This window comes from Pituophis catenifer, unplaced genomic scaffold, assembly GCF_029215685.1.
Source record: "Pituophis catenifer annectens isolate HBS135680 unplaced genomic scaffold, rPitCat1.0.hap2 SCAF_5, whole genome shotgun sequence".
In the NCBI taxonomy this organism is placed as follows: domain Eukaryota; kingdom Metazoa; phylum Chordata; class Lepidosauria; order Squamata; family Colubridae; genus Pituophis; species Pituophis catenifer.
In genome coordinates, this window is record NW_027256885.1 from 56605484 (window position 1) to 56623186 (window position 17703).

The 17703-nt window shown below is 47.0% G+C and overlaps 1 long non-coding RNA gene across 1 annotated transcript in view; it reads left to right on the top strand.

The window, feature by feature from the left end:
* LOC139317524 (uncharacterized) overlaps positions 1-17703 on the top strand; it is a 38740-nt gene continuing 21037 nt past the window's right edge. Inside the window, exon 1 of the long non-coding RNA XR_011600461.1 lies at positions 1-134. This is a non-coding gene — a long non-coding RNA (uncharacterized lncRNA). The remainder of the gene's footprint in view (positions 135-17703) is intronic.

The window sequence follows — 17703 nt, forward strand, 5'->3', positions numbered from 1 at the left end:
AAACAGGAAAAGATGGCTTGCCGAGATAAGAGTATGCAGGATCGGTTGCGATTAGGTCACTTTGCTACAGTCCGGCATGGGGCCTCTTACACAGAACAATGGACAGATGGCTATGCTTTCCAGAACCTAATCAAGTATGTATTTTTATATTGTTCTACTTTCTCCAGAAGTAGAAAAGAATACTGGTGATTTACTTGATCAAACTTTTTTTTATAAATCCGCATGTAACTTAAGTGTTTTTGTGACTTTTGTTCTCTTAAATAAAGGTTTGCATGAAATCAGGAAAGGAGATGTATTACTTACTGAAACAAAAATACCCTCCATAATATATATAAAACTGCAAATGCAAAAATACCTTGCAAATATATTATTATGACCCACGGTGGCGCAGTGGTTAGAGTGCAGTATTGCAGACTACTTCTGCTGACTGCTGGCTGCCTGCAATTTGGCAGTTCAAATCTCACCAGGCTCAAGGTTGACTCAGCCTTCCATCCTTCCGAGGTGGGTAAAATGAGGACCCAAATTGTTGGGGGCAATACGCTGACTCTGTAAAACCGCTTAGAGAGGGCTGTAAAGCACTGTAAAGCGGTATATAAGTCTAAGTGCTATTGCTATAAGCATGTTCCACTGCTTGGTCTACTGCTAGTAAGAAATGCTTGGCTATCATATACAGTATAATTAGGAAAATCTTGCTAATGCCAGGAAAGTAACCTTCAGAGTTGGCAGGTCAAGAGTTGAGCAAGCCTGCATCATACCTTCAATTCATCAGTCCCTTATCCTCAACAATATGGGTGTCTGACCACAGCAAGTGCATTTAGGAGCCTTATTCATATCACTGTCATAATTTTCACCACTGTTTGCTATATGCCTTTGAATGTAATCACAGATGCACTTTCTGAAATAACATAGGAAATAAGTAAATTAAAGTTTTAATGTTCCATTATGTGTGTCACTATGATAATTGATGAGCATAATTTATGCATACAGTGGATATAAAAAGTCTACACGCCCCTGTTAAAATGCCAGGTTTTTGACATACAAAAAATCAGACTTTAAAAATTCAAAATTCCACCTTTAATAAAATATACAAGCTGTACAATTCAATTGAAAAACAAAATGAAATATTTTAGGGGGAAAAATAGCAATAAAAATTACAACAACGTGGTTGCATAAGTGTGCACACCCGCTTATAAGTAGGGATGTGGCTGTGTTCAGAATTAACCAATCACATTCACACTGATGGCAAATAGTAGTCAGCACATGTCTGCCATCAATTAAAGTGGCTCTGATTAAGCCCATATAAAGTTGAGCTGTTCTAGTAGGATTTTTCTGACAGTTACTCAGTTGCATCTTACAGCAAAAAGCCATGGTCTGCAAAGAGCTTACAACACATCAAAGGGATCTCATTCTTGGAAGGTATCAGTCAGGAGAAGGAAGGGTACAATTTTTTTTTCCAGGCATTGGATGTACCATGAAACACAGTGAAGACAGTCACGAGCAAGTGGGAAAATATGGCACAACAGTGACGTTACCGAGAACTGGATGTCCCTCCAAAACTGATGAAAAAATAAGAAAACTGGTCCAAACGGCTGCCAAGAGGCCTACAGCAACAGGAGCTACAGGAATTGTTGGCAAGTACTTGTTGTGTACTACATGTGACAACAATCTCATGCATTCTTCATATGTCTGGACTGTGGGGAAGAGTGGCAAGACCTCCAATGGCCTCAACGACTCTCTAAAAGAATGCAAATGACCAGCTGTCTTCAAGGAACATAAATCCTTCCATTCCCCACCATCCAGTCAAAGCTGAAGAAGCTTCTTGGATGAGAAGCAAAATTTCTTCAAAGAAAAACAGGAAAGTCCAGTTGCCTCCTGAAAAAGCACCTTTGGGACAACCATGACCTGGATGACTGAGAATCTCTCTAGACTTTTAGCTATGCATTTTGGGATAAACACCCTTTGAATGGTATGGGAGTGTGAACAGATTTCCAAAAAAATTGCACACTACAGGAACCATTTGCACTTCAGTTTTAGATGCAGAAAACACAGACTCATCCCCAACAGCCTGTGCCTGTCTTCAACAGTGAATGGACACAGGGCAGAAAACATCATGCAGCCAAGAAGGCGCCACACCCATTTGTACTACTCAGGTGACCCTGAGGACACAGATAAACCTCCAATGGCCTCAACGACTCTTTAAAAGAATGCAAATGATGAGCTGTCTGCAAGGAAAATAAATCTTTTCATTCCCCACCATCCAGTCAGAGCTGAAGAAGCTTCTTGGATGAGAAGTGAAACGTCTTCAAAGAAAAACAAAGTCCAGTTGCCTCCTGAAAAAGAACCTTTGGGACAACCATGACCTGGATGACTGAGAATCTCCATAGACTCCAAGACAGAAGCATTTTTTTAGAAACAAAACCTTCCAAGCCTGACTACATTTTGCAGAAACCTACATCAAGTCTGACAAAAGCCTATGGGAAAATGTCTGATAAAAATTATGTTTGGTGCAAAAGCAACACTGCGCATTGCCAAAAGTATACCATACAATGAAGCATGGTGGCGGCAGGATTATGCTTTGTGGCTGCTTTTCTTCAGATGGAACTGGGGCTTTAGTCAAGGTAGAGGGAATTATGAACAGTTCCAAATATCAGCCAATTTTGGCACAAAACCTTCAGGCCTCTGCTAAAATTCTGCAGATGAAGAGGAATTTCACCTTTCAACATGACAACGACCCAACACATACCCTCCAAATCAAGAAAAGAATGGCTTCACCAGAAGAAAATCAAAGTTTTAGAATGGCCCAGCAAGAGCCAGGACTTGAATCCAATTGAAAATCTGGGGTGATCTGAAGAGGGCTGTACACAGGAGATTCCCTCGCAATCTGACAGATTTGGAGCACTTTTGCAAGGAAGAGTGGGCAAAGATTCCCAAGGCAATATGTGCCATGCTGATAGGCTCCTACCCCGAACGACTGAATGCTGTCATAAAATCAAAAGGTGCTTCAACAAAGTATTAGTTTAAGGGTGTGTACACTTAAGCAACCACACTTTTGTACATTTTTATTGTTATTTTCCCCCTAAAAGATTTCAGTTTGTTTTTCAATTAAATTGTACATCTTATGTTATATTAAAGGTGGAAAAAATTCTGAAGTGATATATCTTGGTCTGATTTTTTTTGACATCTCAAAAACCAGGCGTTTTTACGGGTGTGTAGACTTTTTATATCCACTTTACCTGAAAACGTAATGCAAAAAAAAGCTTGAATTCTGTAGCTGCAAAATGCAGCTCTTGTTTTATAAAAAAGAAAATTTGTACACAGAGATTGCTTTGATGTTGTTAAGCAGAAATTAGACTGTAGGGAACAGTTTCTTCTCCAGCATTGCAACCCATGGAAAACATGAGAAACTAGATGTTAGGTGCTTAGGGACATTGGACTGAATCCAGATTTATTTAATCAGTTGGGCGCAGAAATGTAGACATTTTATAATGTTAGAATTGTAAGCCACCCAAAATCACTTGGGTGAGTTGGGCGGCTATAGAAATTGAATAAATAAATAAATAAACCCCTGACCAAATTACAAGAATAGAAGCTGATGAATCTCTGCAGGATAAACATAAATCTCTTTCTACAAATTTTCACTTACACATACTTACAGTAGCTGTGTGTAGTTTTTTACAGGTTTAAGATATGAAAAGTAATACAGCAGCTACAAAAAAGCAGCTACACCCTTCCAGTTAGCACTTTGTAACAGCACCTTTGGCAAAAAAGCTTCCAAATATTTTTTATATCCAATTAAGAATTTATATACACTTACGTCTGGATTTTCCCCCTACTCTCCTTTGCAGGACTCCTCTAGTTCAACAATATGATAAGCAAAGACCGTTGGAAAGATGGAACTTTTTTCTTTCCTTCTGAAATACCTTACTTACAAGGGGAAAAAGACAGTCTAGGCTTCTCAATAATCATGCATAAAATGGCTGATATTTTACCCGGTGTGGAAGACACAGAAGAGACAGAAAGGTACACATGTCTGGCCCTGAACCCAACAACTGATAACAATTGTCAGGGCTAAAAATATTTCCATCCACAGAGAACATTAAAGTAGTTGTGCTACCTGCACAGGACAACAAAACACTTTGTGTTTTGTTCCTGAACACTTTGAGGTGTATCTTATAACAAGTAACCCAGCTATAGACTTGCTATAGGATGATTGGTGACAGCAGAAATCTCTTGCCAATGTCGGTACAGCCGTGATCTACATTTGTGGTGAGTGCACGCTTAAGCCTCAAAAAAACTGTGACTGGACTTGTTAAGAAAGCATATGAAGTGCACTTTGGTTGTAAGATTGGTGATCAAGACAAGGTTTGAGCTCCTCACATTTTGTTATGCAAGATGCGCTGTTGATGTTAGAGCTTGGCTCAGAGTGACTCGGAAGTCAATGCCATTTGCTGTTGCGATGATACGGCAAGAACAGAATGATCACCTGACAGACTGTTACTTCTGTCTGACTAATGTTGCTGGTTTCTCTGCTAAAAATAAGAAATCAATTAAATACCTCAATCTGTCTTCAGTCATGAGACTAGTGTCACATGACGACAATCTGCCAGTACCAAAACCACAAATAGAGCTTAGATAATGAAACAAAGATACTGCAGTGCACCAGTCAGGCACAGACAGTGACAATGAACTGGATTTTGAAGTGTGTATCTCTGGTGAGCCTCATCACATAACACAAGGCAGAATTAAATGACTTGGTCAGGGACTTATGTTTGTCAAAATCAAATCTATTGGGTTCAAGACTGCAAGGATGGTGTCTGCTATCACCAGGTATGAAAATGACTGTCTTTCGAAGCTGCCAAGATGATTTAACAAGATTCTTTGCACAACCTCGTTTTCTGTACTGACATTGACGGTTTGTTCACAGCTTTGGGTTGTGAGCATGGCTCACTAGAATGGCATCTCTTTATTGATTCATCAGATTTAAGCCTCAAGGCTGTCTTGTTACACAATGGCAATGTACACCCTTCCGTACCTATTGGCTATGCTGCACGCATGGAAGAAACATGAAAACACGGAACTGTTGTTGAAGCACATCCAGTACACCAAGTACAACTGGAATATCTGTGGAGAACTGAAAGTAGTGGCTCTGCTGCTTGGAATGCAGCTTGGATATACCAAGTACTGTTGTTACATATGCAAATGGGACAGCCGTGCAAGAGAGTCAGTTTACATTAAAAAGAAATGACCATGCCAAAAGAATTTGGTTCCAGGACAGAAGAAATGTGGCACATGAAGCACTTGTTGTCCCAATAAAGATATTTTTGCCTCCGCTTCACATAAAACTCAGACTGACAAAAAAATTTGCAAAAGCGATAAACAAGGAAGGTGAAGGTTTTTGTTATTTGACACAGATGTTTCCAAGAATAACTGATGCCAAGGTTAAGGAAGGCATGTTTATTGGTCCACAGATCAGATACATCATCAATGACAAGTGGTTCGAAGATGTGTTAGCAGGGCCAGAGTAAATCGCCTGGAAAGCATTCAAGGATGCCATTGAGAATTTTCTTGGCAACTACCGAGCACCAAATTACATTCAGCTGATTGACAAAAGTCTCACAGCATACAAGACCATGAAGTGCAACATGTCACTGAAGATTTATTTTTTGCATTCACACTTGGGACTTCTTTCCCTCAAATCTAGGTGCAGTCAGTGACGAGCATGGTGAAAATTTTCACCAGGACATTGCCACAATGGAAAAACGGTATCAGGGTAACTGATATCCATCAATGGTGGCAGACTACTGTTGGAGACACTGTAGCAATATGCATTAGACACTAAGTACAAACTGTGAAACGCTGGGGAAATCAGGAAATCCAGGCAGTTCAAATGAATATAAAGGTTTATTGCAAGCTTAAGCTCCCCCCTGGGCCACCAACTGTCCAGTATCCACCAATCCAGTGCAATCTTTTTTGTTTTGGGAAACAGTCTGCTCCGCTCAGAAGGCTCTCATCGTTCGACCTTGAGGTGTTGAGATTCTCCCAGGCCACAGACGGTGCACATGAATTCCTCAATTCCCTCCCAGCCACCCATACATTCCAATCATTCCTCCCCCCCCCGGGTTTCTGTTGTCTGGCTGCGAGCGAAAGTGTGAGTCGACCTTCACATGCTGACCCTCCAGAAGAAAGATTAGTCCTACAAAAGAGCAAACATACATGAAGTTATATTACATACAGTTTTCTGTTTCGACATCCTACCAGGGCCGGGTGGGATGTTTGGCATGGAACCAGTGAATAAGTCTAGATGCCCTAACATCTTTTGCCACCACCCATTCTGCATCTGCTAAAGGGTAACCCTTCCATAATACTAGATACTGCAACTTCCCTTTGTAGTACCTGGAGTCAAGGATTTCCTTGCTCAAAATGTTCCTCTCCCTTCACTAGGATGGGAGGGGGAGGTGGCTTCGTAGCAGGTCTTAACACTGAGCCTATGGAAAGTTTTCAACAGACTACAATGAAACAGTGGATGGTTGCGCCTGAGGCTTTTAGACAGCTCCAATTCCACTGTCAACGGATTTATGATCTGGACAATTGGGAAAGGTCCTATGTACTTGGGTCCCAGGTTTTTGCAGGGTTGCCCCAAATTCAAAAACTTCGTGGACAGATACACTCTGTCTCCTACTCTGAACTCCCTCTGGGGTGCCCTATTCCTGTCTGTTTGTCTTTTCTGCAGTTCCCTCACTTTTTCTAGCACCTTATGCACTGTGACCCACGTGGCTTTCAAATTATCCAGCCACTCGGCCAATGAGGCTGACAAGGGTCTGTCGTGAGAGAGTTCTGGCATAGGCACAAACTCTAACCTAGTGGCCACCTGGAAAGGGGTAAATCCAGTGCTACTATGCACCAAGTTATTATAGGCCATTTCTGTGAAAGGCAGAAGCGCAGTCCAATTGGTTTGTTGATAAATCACATAACATCACAGGTATTGCTCCGGGACTGAGTTTGTGTGTTCACAAGCCTGGTTTTGTTTGAGGATTATGGGCAGAGCTAAATCCCTGGGAACAGCCTATCAAACTCAGGAATTCCCTCCAAAACTTTGACGTGAATTGCACTCCCTGGTCTGAGATGATACACTTTGGGACCCCATGCTGCACAAATAGCTTAGCCAAGGACCAGAATGAAGCAATCCTAGAGCACACCACAAAATGGCTCTCGGCTTGTCATTCGTTCAGAACTGCGATAGGAAATAATCACCAGTAACGCACAGAGAATCAGGGTTTACTTTGGCAATGATAAGCTTGCAGTCAAAAGTAAAGTACAAGTCGGTGTTTTGGTTCAAAGTCAGCGCTGGGTGTAACCACACCACAGCGCTATTTAACAAAAACTCAGCCCCTTAAACATACATCCGGTGATTATCAATCAAGCACCCCCCACTCCCTTAACAGTAACAGCTGCGAGCACCAGAGCAGCGAGGACAGCAGAATCGGAGAGGCCCGGCAACGTCATCAATCATCGCCCTGAATGCTGCTATCCAGGAACTGTTTGTGTGTTCGCTGCGGCTGCTTATCTCCACTCCTTTGTCTCCTACACCCCCCATCGATGGCGAGCTCCGGTAGGACTCGACAGGCGGCCCCCCCTACCAGGAGCTCACCTATAAATAGAAAGCATACAAATGTTAGTCACTGTTACGATCCTGCATTAGGTTTGTCTGGGTATTTCCGATGGAACCGTTGTATCAATCGGGCAGCGTGAACATCGGGTGCTGCCACCCACGAGGCCTGTATTACAGGGTATCCTTTCCACCGCACAAGATATTGTAACATCCCCCTATGAACCCTGGAGTCCAATATTCGGTCTATCTCATATTGGTTGGTATGCACGGGACCTGGTGGAGTAGTCAAGGTACCTGGCCTTTCTATCGTCACCGGTTTCACCAAACTGCTATGGAATACGGGATGTATCCTACTGAACAGAGGGGGAAGTTTAAGAGCTACGGTTACGGGATTGATGACTTGTGTTATGGGAAATGGTCCTATATATTTAGGTCCTAATTTTTTACTGGGCAGTTGGAGTTTAAGGTATTTCGTAGATAAGTATACTTTGTCTCCTATCTGGAATGGTTTTGGATCAGCTCTTTTCTTGTCTGCATATTTTTTGTACTCGTCTGCTGCCTTTTGTAATGCTGTTTTTACACTTGGCCATACATGACTAATTTTATCGGCCCAACCGCGTGGCATGTCAGCGTCTGTCATAGGGGGATCTAACTCTGGAATGGCTGAAAACTCTCGGCCATATATTACTTGGAAAGGGGAGAACCCAGTACTGCGGTGGGGTATGTTGTTATATGCCACTTCGGTGAAAGGCAGGAGTCCTGACCAATTCATCTGCTGGTAAGAAACGTAGCATCTGATATATCTTTCGATCATGGCATTGGCCCGTTCAGCCGCCCCGTTAGTGCTCGGGTGGAATGCTGAACTTAACCCTTGAGAGGACCCAATTAAACGGACAAATCGTCTCCAAAACTTAGAGGTGAATTGAACACCGCGGTCGGATATAATCCTCTTAGGTGCTCCATGGAGACGATAGATATGTTGCAAAAAGAGTTCGGTTAATTGTCGCGCGGATGGTATGCTTTTACATGGCACAAAGTGGGCCTGTTTCGAAAACAGATCTACCACCGTCCAAATTACAGTGTGGCCATGGCTAGGGGGGAGATCGACTATGAAATCCATAGCGATCTCTTCCCAAGGCCTGCTAGGATTCGCGACTGTCTGTAATAGTCCTAACGGTCGTCCAGACCAGGGTTTGGCGGTTGCACAGGTTGTGCAACCTTTTACGTATGTTTCTATGTCCTTACGCATTCGTGGCCACCAGAATTGCCTCCTCACAAGGTGTAGAGTTTTTAAGTACCCAAAATGGCCTGCTGATTTGGCATCATGGCACCTGCATAACACTACGTTCCGTAAACGTTCTGGAACATATATTCTATTCTCCCTCCACGCTATTCCATCATTATAGCTAACCATAGAGGGGTTTTGGATTACCCATTGATCCTGTTGTAAAGCTGTTTTAAACTCGGTACGTAAGTGACCATCTACTTTTGTAAGTCTTAATAGGGTTTGGGAAGGTGCAATTAGAGGTTCTATCACTTCCTCTCGCTTGCTATTATACTGTGGCATCCGGGACAGCGCATCAGCCAGGAAGTTTTTCCCAGCAGGAACATACCGCAACCGGAAAGAGAAACGCTGGAAATATTGTGCCCACCTTATCTGTTTGGGAGATAGTCGCCTGGGCGTTTGTAAGGCTTCTAAGTTTTTATGGTCCGTCCATACCTCAAAAGAATGAGACACCCCCTCCAAGAGATGTCGCCATGTCATCAACGCCCAACGGACCGCGAATGCCTCTTTTTCCCAGATCGCCCATGCCCGCTCTGTCGTGGTTAACTTTTTAGACGTATAGGCACAAGGTTGTAACCCTCCCTGCTGTGTTCTTTGTAGGAGTACTGCTCCTACAGCCACGTCGCTAGCATCTGCCTGGACTACGAATGCCTGCGTTGGGTCTGGATGCTTGAGTACTGGTTCTTGAGCAAAGAGTGTTTTTAACTGCTCGAAAGCCATTTCACACGCTGACGACCACGTCAATGCTTGTCCCGGCTTTGGTTTAGCTGTGGCCGGTTTGGTCCGTAACAGATCCATTAGTGGTAGGGCTATTTCAGCAAATCTGGGAATGAACTGCCGATAGAAGTTTGCAAAGCCTAGAAAGCTCTGTAATTGCTTTCTGGTTCTAGGGGCCTGCCATTCAAGCACTGCCAACTGTTCCACACTCTCCTTCACCTCCTCTATCAGTGGTTCCTCCCCCTCCACATCTCCACCACACTCCTGCTCTTCCAAGGCCGTCCCTTCTGCCATATCCCCCTTTGCTGCAAAGCCACAGGGAATCCTCACCTCTTGCAAAAAGGAACCAAGCGCTGACTTTCTCTCAGCTTGTCGTTCGTTCAGAACTGCGATAGGAAATAATCACCAGTAACGCACAGAGAATCAGGGTTTACTTTGGCAATGATAAGCTTGCAGTCAAAAGTAAAGTACAAGTCGGTGTTTTGGTTCAAAGTCAGCGCTGGGTGTAACCACACCACAGCGCTATTTAACAAAAACTCAGCCCCTTAAACATACATCCGGTGATTATCAATCAAGCACCCCCCACTCCCTTAACAGTAACAGCTGCGAGCACCAGAGCAGCGAGGACAGCAGAATCGGAGAGGCCCGGCAACGTCATCAATCATCGCCCTGAATGCTGCTATCCAGGAACTGTTTGTGTGTTCGCTGCGGCTGCTTATCTCCACTCCTTCGTCTCCCACACCCCCCATCGATGGCGAGCTCCGGTAGGACTCAACAATGGCCTTGTTTGGAAAAACAAGTCGGTAATAGTCCAGATCACGGTGTTCCCAGTGCTTTCTGGCAGCTCCACAATAAAAGTCCATAAAGATTTCCTCCCAGAGTTTCGTGGGGTTGGCCACTGGCTGCAACAGTCCTGGGTGCTTGCCGGGTCACTGTTTCATTGAAGCACACACAGGGCTGCTGGCTACATAAGTGTCAGACTTCGATGCTATCTCAAAATAAATGAATTTCCAAACTGCCAATCTTTAAGGAAATCTTCTCTTTATTTGAGCACAGCAACTGGATCATGACTTGATGTGGACAAGACTGATCTTTTGCCTCCCAATCCCTCCCTTTCCGATCCCCAATTATCTGCTTCTCATTGGCTATCTTCCAAGTCACTCTACTGACTTCTTGTCTCGTCATTTCACAGGAATGTCCCCCCTCCCTTCATTTCCACGACAACCCAGCTTCAAAGGGATTTAGCAAGCAAAAGTTCAGGGCTTATCTCTCTCCTCTCTATGCCAGCGGTGAGACGCTGACATCCGGCCCCTCTCCCTTCACTCTCTCCGTGAGGCCTGCGCGAAATAAACAACAAGTTTAGTACCTCACCCCGTCCGAGGGTGTACCCCACCCCATCCTGGCTTGTCCGGGTGATCTGCATGGAATTTAGTTATGAGACGGTCAGCTTGGATGTTTGTGCTCTTCACCCAGGAAGCTTCTGACAAGGGGTAACCCTTCCACTTAATTAAGTACTGGAGGCACCCTCTGTGCCACCTCGAATCGAGAACTCGCTGTACTTCATAGTGGGTCTGGCCTCCAACCATCAAGGGCCCTGGGGGGATCACGTGGCACCGGCCTTAAAGTTGACCCTACCACAGGCTTCAGGAGGCTACTGTGAAAAACGGGGTGTATCCTCCCTAGTAACCGGGGCAACTGCAGTTGTACTGTGACCGGGTTGATTATTTCTACTATTGGAAATGGTCCTATGAATTTCGGCCCCAGTTTTCTGGTCGGGAGTCTGAGTCTTAAATACTTGGTGGAGAGGTAGACCTTCTCCCCTACTTGGAACGGCCTCTGGGGGGCTCGGTGCTTATCTGCTTGTTTCTTATAAGACCGTGCTGCCTTGTCTAATGCCCTCTTGACGTTCTCCCAGGTTTCTCTCAACATTGCCATCCATTCGGTCAAGGTAACTGAGGAAGGAGGCTCCCTTGGGTATTCTGGCATGGGGACAAAATCGATGCCGCTCACTATCTTAAATGGGGTTAGTCCTGTACTACTGTGGACAGCATTGTTATATGCGACCTCCGCAAACGATAAGAGGTCTGCCCAGTTCGATTGTTGGTAGTCCACGTAGCACCTCAGATATTGCTCTATCATGGCATTCAATCTCTCCGCCCCCCCATTGGTGCTCGGGTGAAACGCCGAGCTGAGGCCTTGGGATGATCCTATGGATCGAAGGAATTCCCTCCAGAACTTCGCTGTAAACTGGACACCTCGATCGGAGATGATTCTTCTGGGTACTCCGTGCAGGCGGTAGATGTGTTTTACGAACAGTTTGGCCAATTGGCGGGCTGAGGGTAGTCCGCTGCAGGGTATGAAATGTGCCTGTTTGGAGAATAAGTCTATTACAGTCCAGATTACTGTGCTTCTGCTGCTTCTCGGCAGTTCGACTATGAAGTCCATAGCAATCTCCTCCCATGGCCTTGACGGTTCAGCTACTGGCTGCAGCAGCCCCAGGGGCCTTCCTGGTCGGGTTTTCATCGTGGCACAGATGGTACAGCTTTTTACATATCTGTCTCCATCTTTTCTCATGTGGGGCCACCAAAACTGTCTCCGTGCTAAGTGCAGAGTCTTTAGGAAGCCAAAATGTCCCACTGGTTTGACATCGTGACTTCTCTTGAGGACCAAGGTGTGTAAGGCCTCTGGGACATAAAGTTTCGTCCCTCTCCATGCTAGGCCATCTCTCTTTGTCAAGAGATGTTGATTGTCTCGGAACCAGGGGTCCGCCAACGTTTCTGCCTTGAGCCTCGTCGTTAGGTCACTGGCGGGTTGGCCCTGCTGGTCTCGATGCTGTCGTCTGGTGGTTACTTGGCCCACTCCTTGGGCAGGAGGAATGATGGGATTCACTATCTGCTCACGTTCACTGTTGTATTGAGGCATTCGGGAGAGGGCGTCGGCCAGAAAGTTCTTCCCCCCCGGGATGTGCTTCAGCTCGAAGTTGAAACGATTGAAGTATTGGGCCCACCGGACTTGCCTGGGCGATAACTTCCGTGGGGTCTTGAGGGCCTCCAGGTTTTTGTGATCAGTGCAAACCTCGAACGGTGTCTGGCCTCCTCCTAGCAGGTGTCGCCAGGTTAACAGCACCCATCTCACCGCGAACGCTTCTTTTTCCCATGCCGCCCATCGTCTTTCTGTGTCGGTGAGTTTGCGGGATGTGTAGGCACAAGGTTGCAGGTCCCCCTGGCTGTTCTTTTGAAGTAGGACTGCCCCTACTACCACATCGCTGGCATCTGCTTGGATGACGAAGGGTTGTTCGGGGTCAGGATGCTTCAAGACCGGTTCTTTTGCAAACATTTGTTTTAGTGTCTCGAATGCCTGTTGGCAGGCCGGGTCCCACTGTAGAGGCTGTCCCGGGCAGGGTTTCGTTGTCGGACTTCCTGTCTTTAGGAGGTCCGTCAGAGGTTTGGCAATTCTTGCAAAGGAGGGGATGAATTGCCTGTAGAAATTCGCGATTCCCAGGAAGCTTTGTAGTTGCCTGCGGGTGCGAGGGGGTCGCCAGTCTAGGATTGATTGTACTTTAGCCGGGTCCATCTCTATCCCCTCGTTTGACACTCGGTAACCTAAATAGTCTAGATGCGATTGATGAAACTCGCATTTTGACAGTTTGACATAGAGGTTCGCTTTCAGCAGTTTTTCCAGCACTTTGCGTACGAGGGGTATGTGTTCGTCTATGGTCTCCGTGTAAATGAGAATGTCATCTACGTAGACAAGGACCCCTTTGTACAAGTGGTCATGTAGAACTTCGTTTATCAATTGCATGAACACAGCTGGGGCTCCCTGTAGCCCAAATGGCATCACCTTGAATTGGTAACTTCCCAGGGGGCAGTTGAACGCTGTCTTCCACTCGTCTCCTTCCCTGATGCGTACTCAGTAGTAGGCTTCGCGGAGGTCTAGTTTGGTGAAGATCTTCCCCTTGGCCAGGTGGGCTAGCATGTCTTTCATGAGGGGGAGGGGGTATAAGTTGTGTACGCAGACGGCATTGATCCCCGGAAGTCGACTACCAGACACATAGAGCCGTCGTTCTTCTCTTTGAAAAGGACTGGTGCCGCGACCCGCGGTTTGATTGGCTCAATGAAACCCCTTCGTAGGTTCTTGTCTATGTAGTTTCGCATTTCTTGCATTTCATGGGGCGTCATGGCATACAATTTAGGTTTAGGTAGTTTCGCCCCAGGGATGATTTTGATGGTGCAGTCGGCATCGCGGTGGGGAGGTAGGACATCACACTCGGTCTCGCTAAATACCTCTGCTAGGTGTTGGTAGTCTTTTGGAATCTGCTCTGTTTCATGGGTGTTGTTGGATGTGGGCCCCAGCTGCTTCGTGGTGCCCTTCGGGAGGGGCCCTTGCGTCGGTGCCATCTTTTTTTGTTCAGGCGGGAGACATTGGGGCTCGAGTGTGGGGGGTGTTTGTTCTGGTTGGAATGGCAGAGGTTGGGGCCCTTTGGCTATCCTCAATCTGCGGGTCCCCTCTTGCCACCAGATAATTGGACCCCACTTGCTGGCCAGGAAAGTCCCAGTATGACTGGATCGGCCATCTTGGGGGCTATTATGAACCGTATCGTCTCCCAGTGATCCCCTAGTTCTAGCTTCACTGGTTCGGTCAGGTGTGTGGCGCAAGCTCCGCCTACTAGGGTCCCATCAACTTGCTCAAATCGAATTGGGTGGTTGAGCTTCTTAGCTCGGATCCCCAATTTTAGGACTGTGGGTAGATTAATCAGGCACCTAGTGCAGCCCGAATCTATCAGGGCTTGGAAAGTCTCTTGGGTACCTGTCTTTGGGGCTGTTAGGCGTATGGGGAGAAGGAAAGGGTGGATGGGTCCACTCACCATTGGGTCATCTTCACCCTCGTCCTCGCTGTCATACGAGTCGGGGGATTGGTCTCCATCATCCGGGACTCCCCTTGTCTCGGTCAGGTGGGCGAAGACCTCTGTGCCGGGGGGGGAGACTTCGTGGCGCATCGGTGGCTCGCTTGGGGCCCCGTTCTCGTGCCTTTGGCTGAGGGTTTGGCCTCGGGCCCGGGGTTCCACAGGCTGCTGCTAGATGGCCCATTCCTCCACATCTGTAGCATCTCATTGGGCTCCGCGGAACGAAAGGCCTTTGGGTAGGCCGTGGTGCCATGGTTCCTCGTCTGGTCTGTGGCCTCGGGTCCGATTGGTATCTCTCCCTGGCCTCTGGTTGCTTTAGCATGTCTTTGGCGCGCAGTCCCCTTTCAACTTGCATCGCCACGCGGAACCATTCGGAGAGTCGGTTCAGGATGTCCCGATAAGCGGTCACTTGAGCGATCTGCTTATCTAGGCTCGTTCTGAAAAAATACACTAGCAGTCGCTCAGGTAGGGGAGGCAAGGTGCCCACGACTCTTCGGAACTCACGAATGTGCTCCCTGATGGGCTTCCCTCTCTGCATTAGGCTTCTGAGTTCGTCTTCCACATATGGGTCCTCCCCTACTTCCTCGAACCTCGCCCGCAGTAGTTGCAAGAAATCATTTGCGTCTTGCAGTTGGGGGGCTTGTAGAGGGCTGATGACCAAGTCTTTGCTTCTCCCTCCAGCCCTTCTGAAATGGCATTGACCAGGGCTCTGGGGAATGGGTAAAGGTGCCCATAGCACTTGATATAGACCTCAGCTGCGTCGAGGAACTGCGCCACCTGGTCTGGATCCCCATCAAACTTCCCTCTGAACCGGGGTGGCTCTGCCCTCGGTGGCCCCTCCTCCCATAATGGGGCTCTGTGTGCCTGTCTAGGGTATCGTTGGGTTTCTTCCTCATCTCTCATTCGGGGGCTGGGGGGTGATGCCTTGCGTAGGCTGGTATGCTTGCTGGGCAGAGGAGGAACCCATGGATGCACACTGGGACTTTCTCTCCTTCTGGTGTGGGAGGGGGGCGGGCTGGGCCCCCATCTATGGTGACTTAATTCAACAGGGTCAGCTGGCCTTCTTCTATCTTTGGGCCTGCAGGATGGACCCTCTTCCAGGCTGACGGCACGTTCAAAATCTTGCTTTAACTCCTCCATGGGGCTTTCGAGTGGCAGGGTTGAAGTTTTTTTCTGTCTGGCCTGCTGCCAATCCCATAACCAATTCGCCCTTCCCAATTCACTCAGGGGCTTCCTCTTACCTTTAGCGTCTGGAAAGGGGAATTCAGCTTCTGCAGATTTTGGCAAAGTCCACCAAGGTTCATCATTTTTTCTTCTCTTGGGCTGGAGCACGATCGTCTGTCCTTGGTAATTCTGTGGCCGGGGGGGGGGGGGGGGGAAGGGGGGGTTGCAGCTTTGCTGGGGGAGGGGGTGGCCCCGTTGCATCCAAGCTGGCTGGAGTAGGGAGGGGTGGCTACTTCACAGCCGTTTGGAGTAGACTTTCAGTAGAGAGCTGGCTTGCTGCCATGGCTTCAGAACCTTGCCTCCAATCCGTCCAAACATTTGGTAGGGAGCTGGAGGGCTGGAGGTTTGCCAGTTTGGCTTGGAAAGTTGTGAGTCTTGTCCATCTGTCAGACTTCGATGCTATCTCAAAATAAATGAATTTCCAAACTGCCAATCTTTAAGGAAATCTTCTCTTTATTTGAGCACAGCAACCGGATCATGACTCGATGCGGACAAGACTGACCTTTTGCCCCCCAATCCCTCCCTTTCCGATCCCCAATTATCTGCTTCTCATTGGCTATTTTCCAAGTCACTCTACTGACTTCTTGTCTCGTCATTTCACAGGAATGTCCTCCCTCCCTTCATTTCCACGACGACCCAGCTTCAAAGGGATTTAGCAGGCAAAAGTTCAGGGCTTATCTCTCCTCTCTATGCCAGCGGTGAGACGTTGACATCAAGCCTCTATGTCCTTCTTCACCTTTGGCCACCAGAACTGCCCTTTCACTAGGTGGAGAGTCTTTAAAATCCAAAATGCCCTGCTGCCCGAGAATCATGACTCTGCTGTAGGTTTAGAGTCCTCTGGCTCGCTAGCACATACACCTTACTCCCCATCCATGCCAGTCGCTCCTTTAGAGATAGACTGCCTCTATGCTGTTCAAACCACTCGTCGCCCACCAAAGCATCTCTCAGTGGTTGTGTTAGATCTTTGTCTGGTTTCAATGGTGGAGCCCTCTGCTGCCTCGTGAGGGCTGGTGCTGCGAACTGTCTAGATGGGATGATGGAGTTAATGACCTCCTCTCGGGCACTGTTGTACTGTGGCATCTGGGAAAGACTGTCCGCCAGGAAATCCCCCCCCCCCAAGTAGGTAGCAGAGGGTGAAGTTGAAACGGTTGAAGTATTGAGCCCATTGGACATGCTTAGGTGACAGTTTCCAGGGGTGGGGGGCTAAATGCTTCTAGGTTCTTGTGGTCTGTCCATACCTCAAATGGAATCTTACTGCCTTCTAGGAACTGCCTCCGTTAGGAGGCCCCATCGGACCACATAGACTTCTTTCTCCCAAATAGCCCATCACCTTTCAGTTTCAGAAAGCTTACGCGATGTAAAGGCGCAGGGCTGCAGCTCCCTCTTGACATTCTTCTGAAGCAAGACCAAGCTTACAGCTACATTACTAGCATCTGCCTGTATCACAAAAGGCTCAACTGGGATGGGGTGTTTTAGGACCAGTTCTGCAGCAAAGAGGTGCTTTAGTTTCTCGAATGCGACTTGGCACCTGAGAGACCAGAGTTTGACTGGGCTTGGGTTTCACACACACCTTATGTTTTCAGTAAGTTGGTAATCGGCAGGGCTATCTGTGCGAATGTAGGGATGAATTGACAGTAGAAGTTTGCAAAGCCGAGGAAACTTTGCAACTGCCTCCTGGTTCGAGAGGGTTCCCATTGTAATATCGCCTTCACTTTAACAGGGTCCATTTCCACCCCCTCTCTTGAAATGTGGTACCCCTGGTAGTCTAGGCTAGTTTTGTGAAAATCGCACTTAGACAGCTTGGCATAAAGCTGGGCTTTCTGTAGGTTCTCGAGTACCGCCCTGCGGTCTTGGTATAAACTAATATATTGTTCAGGTATACCAGGACGCCTTTGTACAGGTGCTCATGCAAAACTTTGTTTATCAGCTGCATGAACATAGCAGGCAGTCCTTGCAATCCAAATG